This window comes from Anser brachyrhynchus (assembly GCF_964034855.1).
Source record: "Anser brachyrhynchus genome assembly, chromosome: 1".
Taxonomy (NCBI): Eukaryota; Metazoa; Chordata; class Aves; order Anseriformes; family Anatidae; genus Anser; species Anser brachyrhynchus.
This window is the reverse complement of record NC_137694.1, coordinates 96591040-96601391: the sequence shown is the minus strand read 5'-3', so window position 1 is coordinate 96601391 and position 10352 is coordinate 96591040. Positions and strand designations below refer to the sequence as shown.

Here is a 10352-nt window from a genome sequence, read left to right as displayed (position 1 = left end):
GCCTCAGGGTGCAGACAAAACTGGGGCTGCCCCCCATCACATTGTCAGGATTAGAGTGGGGTCTGCCCCTAGGGACAGAGGAGATGCTGCTCACTTTTCTTCTGCCCTGCTGCCACTGCTGAAAGCACAGCTGCAGCTTCCATGTCCGGGGTATCAGGGGCACCAGCCTTCTGGCCACACTTCCATCTTTTGCTGCTCTGCCACCCCTCTCCCTCAACACTTCCAGCATGAAGCTCGTGCAGCAGGCTTGTGCCACACTGGAAGAAGATGGGTTTGGCTGTAACACGGGGGAAAATGCTCCCCTCACTCTCCTGGATTCAAAGGGACATGGGCAGTCTCCCAGTCAGCACGGCCTCAGCAGTAAGCAGACAAGAACTAACGATGCTGTTGCAACACTGAAATGCTGGCAAGAAAAAGAGAGAAGTGCCCACTAATAAAGCCAATATTTACCCTTGCTGGCAGTTAGGGGGAATGCTCATTGTCCCTTCACACACTTCAGCCATGTGAGACAATCCATCACATTACTCCTAGACCTGCAGCAGCCCGCCCTGCAGAGGTAGGCAGCAGGGGATGGAACCAAAGATGTTCAGTATGACCACACAGACTGCCACCACTGGAACTAAATGAGCATCCTTATTATGAAGGAGCGCTACTAAGCTCTCTTGATGGACCAGACACAAGAATGGGCAGGGATTTAGCAGCGAGTGGGAAAAAGTGCACTTTGAAGACAAAGAGAGATAATCAAGGCCCTGTGTAGGCAGGTGCAGGGCTGGGGGTAGGAATCAAGACTGCAGTTAACTTCCTAGAGCAGGAAACCAAAGCATGCAAACCAGCTACAACCCAGCTTCCTATTTTGCCTATTCTAGAGCACCGGAGAGCCACAAAGCCTTCTGCAGCCAGCACCTCTGGTCAACTGTGTTCAGAGTGCGCAGACAGCTGCTATTTCCAGCATCAGGGCTATCAGCATGATCTGTCCTTCCTGCTCTGATCTCTGTGCAGGGTCACCACCACTCCTCCCACCCCTTCCTTCCCTTTTCTGTCACTGGAGTAGAGCAGATAACTTCACTTGCTTTGTCGCTGGAAAACCTGACACTGCTCTGGAGAGGTGCTGCATTTGTTTAAAAGTGCATTCAGTTCTCAGCATGAAGCTTTTTGATCTTACCGAGGGCAAGCTCCCATTTGAAAATCAGACTAGCTGCTCTAGCTCCTAATGGGACAACAGTTAGGGACAGAGGGAACAGCCTCACGGTGAGGAAGGCTGCTCATCCCTTCCTGGCAGAGGCATGAAAGCAGATCCACATCCAAGAGCCCAGTAACAAACCAGCTCAGTATTTGTCCCAGGTTGGCCCCAGCACCTTGCACCTGACACAGTACGTAACTGAATTGCCTTCTGGTGAAAGTCGCCCTCAAGTTCAAATGCAAAACTGGCTTCTAACACAGCTGCGTTATTAATTTGTTGAATGACAAAAAGAATTGCTAAGGATGCAGGTAATAAAGGAAGCAGTATGTTTCAAAACTTAACAAAAACACTGATATGAGATTTCAATAACTTCCAGTAGGCATCTATCACAAAAGAAGCTCTGTTTAGAGCAGCTCCTCAATGCCAAAACATTTAGTCTCATTACTGTAGATGCTTAAGCAATCATGTCTTAGGCTGCTTTGTTTCATTGCAGAATTGATCACTGAGGATTACAAATAGAGCGGTAGCAAAAGTTCTGCAAAGGAAGACACAAAAGCTCACTGTTAAAGAGCTATAGACAAAATACCCAAGTTCTGTGTGGAAAACACTCAGGAGCGTAGACTTACGATCATATGACACACAAAAAGAACATCAAGGGCACAAAACCACGCACTCACAGGTAGGAAATGCCAGGATTAAAACTGCCTATGAAACTTTTGTTCCTTGTTGGAGGTAGGGCACTGTGATATTATCTTCAACTGCAGGATCACAAGCTGTTTTGTCTGAGGAACCTGTACCACACTTCGCATGGGGAACTGGGGAACCTGAACAGCGACTCTACAATTATCGATATGTGGCCTTGTGCTACCGGGTCACTGAGTGCTACAAATTTTATCTAGATCAGATGCAAGTACATTTTAACAATCTTTCCAGCCAAAGCTCACAGAATGGCATTTAAGATTCTTTATATTCATATAGGGGACTTACACCAGCTGTGGAAGGACAGACCATACTTGACTCATCGTGAAGTCAGTGAAGCACAGGCAGACTGCATGATATACAATCTGCCAGAACAGAGTGTCCCTTCACTTCTTTAAAAAGCATTTGACACAGCAGAGCAAGTATGTACTGATTCAGCACAGTGCATCCTGCAGCCATGGTACGGTTGCTCTGGTCCAAGAATTGGACTTACCATCTCATAGAGTCATGGATCAAATAAACAAACATGCTCATTCTTACTTTCCTTGTTCCCCATCTATCATCACAACTTGTATCCTGCACACGAGCTGAATCCTTCACGGAACACACTGCTATTTTCCCTGTGCATATTTCTCCCCGGTACTGTCAGTACAGTACCATACTGCATGTCTCTACAGCACAATGAGCTGCTTAGGGCCAGCCCTGAACAATGCTTGTGTCCTATGGCCACATTACAGCCACCTTGGTAGCCTTAGACCATATCATGAAAACACACTTTTCCTCTATTACAACTTTAATGGATATAAGAACAACTCTGAGATATGGTGGGGAAAGGATATCAACCCTGTTTTACGTATGTAGGATTGAATCTTAGAAATCAAAGGCTCTAACTCTTTCTAGCCAGCCAGTCTAAGAACCAAAGAAAGTGTTTGTTTGTTTGTTTGAGAGTCCTTCTCCAACCAACACAATTGGCCTATGAATACAATTTTTAATCTTCCATAAGTGGAATTCCTTAAGAAAAAAAAACTGTAGCCCATTACAGCTTTCCTTATATATTTATCTGGCACAGAGCTTCAATCAGCAGCACCTGTCCCCCTGACACAATTCTTTTCTCATACTAGGATGTTTGTGGGGGCTGTCTCACAGCTGTGTCAACCTGTGGTCCCAGGAGCAGGTGAAACCATTTGGCACCATGTGGCTGATTGGATTTTCCTCCTCATTTCCCTTCTGCTTTCTATCTCTGCAGCTGAGAGCATTAAACTGATGAGGAGGTAAATGTTAGCTTTTGCTTTTTTTGACATGATTTGTAGCATAGATCTTTCACTGCTTACTGTGGGTCTAGTCCCTGGCATTCACATCTCCATTAGATTGTCCAACCTTTCTTCTCTATGCCTCCCCATTAACCTGCTGATATGTAACTGCAAATAACAGAGGATACATCTGCCATCAAAATTCAGCCCTGAGGCTCAGAGAGAAGTCCTGTCTGATGTCTGCAGAAGGAAAAGTAAACAAATCCAAGGGATGCTTAGAGAATTATTAAGTACCCTTGCTAGAAAGGGGATTTACTTAATGGAAACCACAGCTGGTCTCTCTTTTCCAATTTTCATATCAAACTTAAAATGACTTCAGGGCCACTAGATGTGAGGGCAGAACATAGCTCACTCCCCTCTGGAAGATGCTGTCTTTTATTTCAACTTTAAGAGGTTACAGGTATCATCCAGTTTTTGCAAATGAAAAGCAGAAGTTTAACAAGAGAGATCATCTGTCTCAGATGTAGATGTAGACAAAAAGTACCTTTCTGACCTATAAGAAAGGTCATATAAGTCTTCTATATTTATATATATAAGTCTTCTGTTTAGAGAGAAGACTTCTTTAAGTCTTCTGTATTTATCCTTCTGACACTTATCAAATGACTTCAAGCTCTATTCATTCTTTGAACTCTAATAGCCCTTAAAAATACCTTAAAAATACCTTCTGTTATCTTTCAAATCTTCTCAATCCTAAACTGAGATCAATTTAAGAACAAATCTGCACTTTTTTTTCTTGTCTTAGCCCAAGCGTCAATTAGAAAACCCTTCTGATCACCTGCTTTGCCAGGGAGAATCATTCCAGGATCCGCACTTTCAACACAAGAACGGTTCCTGTATTTCCATGCTTGTAAGACCTTTGCCTAGCACTGGGATAAATCCTCACATCTCCTGGACTCTCTCTTTTTGCATCATAGACTATCTCCTTTTCTCTGTCTTTCCTCTTGGTGGCAAGAGAGGTAATTCAGACTGCACAGTCACCTTTTTTTCTCTCACTTTCTGCAGGCTCTTCTGTGAAGGAAAGCCACGTCTGATCAGTCACCCAGGCATTGTGATGATGTCCTCACTACTGACTTCACAGCTTTACACAGATGGGGTGACATCACAGAGCAAGTAAAGATTCTGGTTCTGACATGTTTTTCCCATCTTTGACAGCAGTCTTACTCCTCCAACTCCTCTACCTTTTGATGGAGACTAATTCTTTTCTGAATCCCTATTGTCTCAAACAATAGAGCAGAAAAAACTCCAAGCTTTAGATTTTCTTCTTTCACATTGTTTGTGCAGGTATTTTTCTCTGGATTCCCAGTGTGCTTTCCGTTTTTGCTTTGCAAAGCCAGATACAGTCTTTTGTGTGGCTTTGTTTAGTTCCTCCATGACTTCCCATAATTAGGGATCTTGCTGGGACCATTAGGAACCAGCAGAACGGGGTTTCAATTTCTGATCCCTCTCACCCATTAGCTTTTTAGAAAAGGTTGATCCAGGCTACAAACACACAAATAATCTCATGTCCTTTTTATAAGCTGTTCTGTGATTTCTTACAAAATTGCTGCATGCAGTAGAAGTGCTACTGTACTCTGCTTCAGAACTGATTACACCTTTGTGTTATGTAAGCTTGGATATATAACCCAAAGCTTTTAGCAGTAAAGTGTGCCTATTTAAAGGCACAATTAACCTTTGAAATTTAAAGAGTTAATACATTTTTTCCAATGTCTGTTCTAACACAAAGGGTCGATTTACTCTGTGTACTTTTATTCTAGAGATTTTAAGCAAGTGGTTGACAAGCTTCCTAGGAGAGTACGAGCATCCTCTGTTAAAGTCCTGTCTCCTTAAAGAAAGGCTGGAACTTGGGAGATGCAGGTCCAGCTCCCTGACTTGCCCAGGTTTTCAGAGTATCCTTGGATAAACCACTTAATATCCTTGTCATCCAGTTTCCCATGAGTCATATGGATGCAGTAACAACCTCTTTCCTCACAAAGCAGTTGGTGAAGGTATTTATAACAGTAAAGCAGTGAAGTGATGACGGTGCTAAAGGACTGGGAATGACTGGTGAAAGAGGAGCAGGGGAATGCTCCATGTCTCATCCTAAAATGACAGAAGCGAGGCAGAGCCCAAATGACACATGACGTGTGCCTATGACTAATGTGTCTGTGCCAAACACACTAAAAACTAAACTAAAGGCCCCACGAATGCTTGGCATTTTCTCATTTTCTCATTCGTTGTTATCTAGCTCTCTCTTACCCTCTTTAGTGTTTCTATGTCATTGTCTGAAAACTCAGAACACATAAACATTACCTCTTCATCCAAAACGAAAGTAAACAGACCCTTTCCTTTCACCAGCTGGAGCTTGTGGCAGCAGCAAAAGTAGTTTTTAACTCTGAGTTGTCCCTGGTGAAGGATTTTCCTGAAAGTGCTCCAAGACGAATGGATAGTGTTTTACTCCTCTTACTTCTTTTCTCTTCTGTGTTTGTAAAGATCTCTACTGGAAAGACATTACTACTGTTATTATTAGTGAAGTATTTCTAGCAGTGTGCCAAGCATGTTAAGCATCTTTCAGACATAAATATTCATTCAGCAAGGTCCATTCTTACATTTCCAACTGAGCCAATGGCAGAGCAACCCCTCCTTCGAGGACCTCACTGCCAATGAGCACATATACTCTCAGCAGGAGCAAGGAGTTGTAATAGTAAGATGAGGCTGACCACCTAGCCATGGAACCCCTCAGCTTAAGGGACACTAAAAAGAAAAGCAGGGTTGCAACCCTCCTTCATAGCTTGAGCTCCAGACAGCCTTTCAGCATTAACAGTGGTAATGCAGAATATAATTACAATCAATTGGTGCTGGAAAAAGCTGCACTCTGCAGATGATGATTAGCAAAGCTAACATGTTCCATTATAGAGTTGAAGGGATTGTGTTCAGCATCATTACCTTTGGGGCCCTCTGCGGTCTCCGCCTAACCCAGGTCTTTGCACTCCTTTCTCTTCTGCGTGCCCTTAAACTCTTCCTGATGCTTATGACGGTCCTTTATTTTTGCCTGTTACACAAATGCTTCCAGACAGACTGCTAATCTGATGGGTCTTGAACTTCAGTCCTCAATCCAATCTTGTTTCATGGGAACAGCATGTTCCCTCCTCAAGGAGAAAGAAGAGGCACTGGTGTCCTTCTTACTATGTCAAACAAAATAGCTGTTGCAAACCTTCAAAACTTGAGATTGTCAACTGTGTTTCTTCAAACTGGAGTGGGCAATGCAAGCAGCTACTTTACCAAGCAGATGGTAAGTGCTGCACAAGAGCTAGGCATTATTTCAGTAATCTATTCCTAGGTGAAAATCCTAAGACACCAGTGAAAAATAAAAAGCAAGGAAATGCCAAATTCCAATGCCAAAGAGCACTGAAGTACTGTTTCAGAATTTCAGATCAACTCCTAGATCCAGTGTTAATATTTGGGAACATCCTTGCTGTCGGAAATACATGTCTGCACTGAACCTCAGTGCAACAAAGCCCCTATTTTCACATGTGGTAGTCCTCCATTTAAAAGAAAAAAGCCTGGAAATTAAAGTTTTCAAAATGTTGAACATTCACCAGAGTTGAACTGTATGAGCTGATGCCTCCTGACCATACATTACTTTAATCAGGATCCGTCAACCCTATGAACCATGACTGGCATGGCTATAAGCTAAACTGCTTAAATCAGTCTAAGCCTTTAGAGCAGTTTAAGATAACTAAGCCACTTAAACTCATTAGTACTAAGAGTTAAGCAACATCAACGGCATGTCAGGGATCTTGTTTTAAAGCCACTCTAGCACTGCAGGTTTCTCTAACATGAACACTTCCAACTTCATTAACTCATTGCAAATTTCTCTAAGTTGAATGCAGCTGTGATCTGCCTTGATGATCACAGAATATCAAAGAATATCCAAGTTGGAAGGGACCTACAATCATCGAGTCCAACTCCTGATGATCAGTCCTGATGCAATCCACAACACAAGTGTGAAGTTGCTGGGCTTATCCATCTCTTAATGGATATATAACAAGAGTAAATTTGACCAGAGAATACGGAAAACTGTCTTGCTGGTTTTGTTAATATACTTAAAAGAGGTTAGATTTATATTATTTCTTGACATCATTTTTTATATATTTTCATGTGTGTGGATATATCACATTTTTAATGTAAGCGTGTGGGGGAGAGAATTAAAGAGCACGTACAATGGTGAGATGAAATGGCTTGAGATTGATAGGACTGCATTACTCATGAGTGGCAAAGGCTCAGTCAGATACATAGATCATTCCTAGAACTCAGTGTTCTGCATTTTAGAGGAAAAACTCATAAATATTTTTAAATAAATGAAGTCATGTTCAAGAGTCTTATTCTAGTATGTCAGTAACTCCGCCTTCCCTTACAGAAGTTAACTGAGCAGCACACGCAAAGTTACCTTTGCTGCTTGGAGAGGAGAGGCAGGTGTCAGGGCAGAAGGAGGGAAGGAAAAACCGGAACGGGTGCCACATATCCTGGGGACCTGCCCTCATGCACTGGGTCCTCCAGCAGCTGCCGAGGAAGGAAACATGGTCCCTGCTGTAGCAGAAACGGCTCCAACAGCAGGTAAAGGCTTTCATTGGCCAAGCAGGCACTTGGCAATCATCACTTTGCTACCCCAGCAGCCTGCTGCCCAAGGCAAAGGCCTGTGTTGCTTATGCTTGCATTAAACTTGTCTCTTTAGCTGCTCTGGACTTGTGTTTATATCATATCTTCTTCTACAGATCCTCTCAGAAGAGGAAAAATGTAAATATGCACCTCAAAAAAAATAAAAATTGACTTTTCTTTCTGACACCTAGTTATCATGATGAATGGTCTGACACCTTGCCATAACCCTTGCTTTTAGCCACAGAGGTGTTCTTCATTCACAACGTACAAATGCTTTCATTAACATAAGCCAGAAGCAGAAGAGACAAGAAAAAGAAGCCCAATACAAAGAAAATGGCAATACTTTGAAGCTCTCTGGGAAGAGTCAGAAATCCCAGAGGAGAGAGTTTAATGAGCAGAGTCCAGAGGTGGATGTAGCTCTCAAGCCTGTCACCTTGACATCATCATTCCTCAAGTATTTCTCTGCATTCTCCATACCATTCTCATGCCATAAAGGAAAACTGAATACTGCTGCAAGGACAATTTTGAGTTCTGAATGGCTGCAGCATTCATGGTATTGTGTGAATTAAATTCAATACAGCTTCCAAAGTATTAAAAGAAATAAGGAAAACAAAGTGAGAGTGGGGACATTAGAATTTAACCACAGTCCTCACAAGGTTTATACATTGCTAGAACATCAGCTCTTCATCAGCCTTTCACTATTTGAGATAAAAGAGAAACTACTCATGGTGGAAAACTCATCTCTGTAGATTTACCCCAGGAAGAACCCCAGAGCACCTAGTTTCCCAGGGTATTTCAAAACTGTGTGCTGAACACAAATGGAATAGTTCAGTTGGAAGGGACCTTCAGAGACCCCCTAGTCCAACTGCCTGACCACTTCAGGGCTAACCAAAAGTTAAAGCATGTTATTGAGGGCATTATCCAGATGCCTCTTGAACGCTGACAGGCACGGGGTATGCACCACCTCAGAAAGAAGCTTTTGTGTTTGACCACCCTCATCGTGAAGAAATTTTTCCTAACATCCAGTCTGACCCTCCCCTGGTGCAGCTTTGTGCCGGTCCTGTGCATCGGTGACCAGGGGCAGAGCCGGGCACCTCCTCTGCGCTTCCCCTCCTCAGGGAGTTGCACAGGGCCATGGGGTCACCTCTCAGCCTCCTTTTCTCCAGACTGAGCAACCCAGGTGTGCTCAGCCTCTCCTCACAGGACATGCACCCAGCCCTTTCACCAGCTTTGTTGCCCTCTGCATTCACTCAAGCACTTTAACATCCTTTTTATATTGTGAGCCCAGAACTGCACACAAGACTCAAGGTGAGGCCACACCAACATTAAATACAGCAGGAGAATCACCTCTTTTGACCAGCTGGCTATGTTGTGGTTAAGGTACCTGAAAATGTGTTTTTCCCTCTTGGCTGCCATGGCCCACAGCTGGCTCCTGTTGAGCCTGCTGCCACCCAGCACCCCCAGGTCTCCCCGCCTGTACCTGTGTCCGGCATTACTCTGTCCCAGGAGCAGAACCCGCTATTTTCCTTGGTTGAACTTAATTCCCTTGATGATTGCACAATGCTCCAACGACTCTAGATGAAAAACAGACCCAGCCCGTAGGCTCTGGATCTGGAGAGGAAAAGCCTCTGCCGGTGGCTGAAACTCCTGTCTCTGGTGCCTGTGCTCTTTGACTGAGATGAAGCAGGCACTGCCACTGCTGTGACACTTCAGCTTACGCTGACTTCTACGTGAAAGGCTGGCACATTTTTACAGAACATTTTCAGAAATTACAGAACAATTTCCAAACTCAAAGCCCTTTCTAACCAGGCACAGCCTGAGTGCTCCGGTCCTATGTTTTTTTTCACATATTAAGAAATACCGCAGTAATGACAAAAGGTACTTCTGAAAAGAAGAGGAACTTTGTAGTGCCCTCCAACAAGGCCAAGGAGTGAATGCACCAGAGCTTTCCAAATGACAGTACGATTTCTAACATGAGCACATATACACATTTTGCATCATCTTGGTCTCAGAAATCGGTGATATTTAAGTTATTCTATCTTAAATTAAGCAAAAAAGGCCTGAGGAAGACACCTAACATGGAAAATTTCAGCACATTTCAGCACTAAATTCTGAACAACAGAATTCAGCGAAGTTGTAAGCAACTTAGGGAAAAAAAAAAAAAAAAGAAGAAGAAGAGACTCTAGTAATGGACAGACATGTGCAACCTTAATTGTGGGTGAAGGTAGCTATCACTGCCTAGGATGAGCACATTTGAGAGGCTACCTTCCCATATAAAAGAGGCAGAGCTGAAACAGGGCGTTGTTTGGCACTGCATTTCTGAACAGCTTTAGCAAACACCGAAGACCAAAGACTAGGAGAACCAAGGTAGATAAAAAGTACAGCAAAACAAAGGCCTACAGTAAGTTCAGAGAATATTTATATTTTCTATATATTTTTACAGGCTGTATGACTGTACTTTACAATTCCTGGAGGAGGGCAGGGCTATGTTTCTCGTTTTGGTGCAGAACAGATATATAAAGTGGAGA

At 43.3% G+C, this 10352-nt stretch overlaps 1 protein-coding gene and 1 long non-coding RNA gene across 7 annotated transcripts in view; one reads left to right on the top strand and one right to left on the bottom strand.

Moving 5' to 3' along the window:
* LOC308182285 (uncharacterized protein) overlaps positions 1–10352 on the bottom strand; it is a 163928-nt gene that overhangs the window by 43276 nt on the left and 110300 nt on the right. The gene's annotated exons all lie outside the window — the stretch shown is intronic.
* On the top strand, positions 2599–9797 carry LOC308182304. Of its 5 annotated transcripts, none has more exons than XR_013941745.1 (5): positions 2599–3589; positions 3932–4036; positions 4192–4299; positions 7586–7782; positions 8063–9797. It is a non-coding gene; the product is annotated as an uncharacterized lncRNA (long non-coding RNA). The 5 variants fall into 5 exon arrangements; XR_013941746.1 differs by lacking the exon at positions 8063–9797 and adding an exon at positions 7941–8046; XR_013941747.1 differs by lacking the exon at positions 8063–9797 and having other exon boundaries at positions 2612–3589; positions 7586–7876.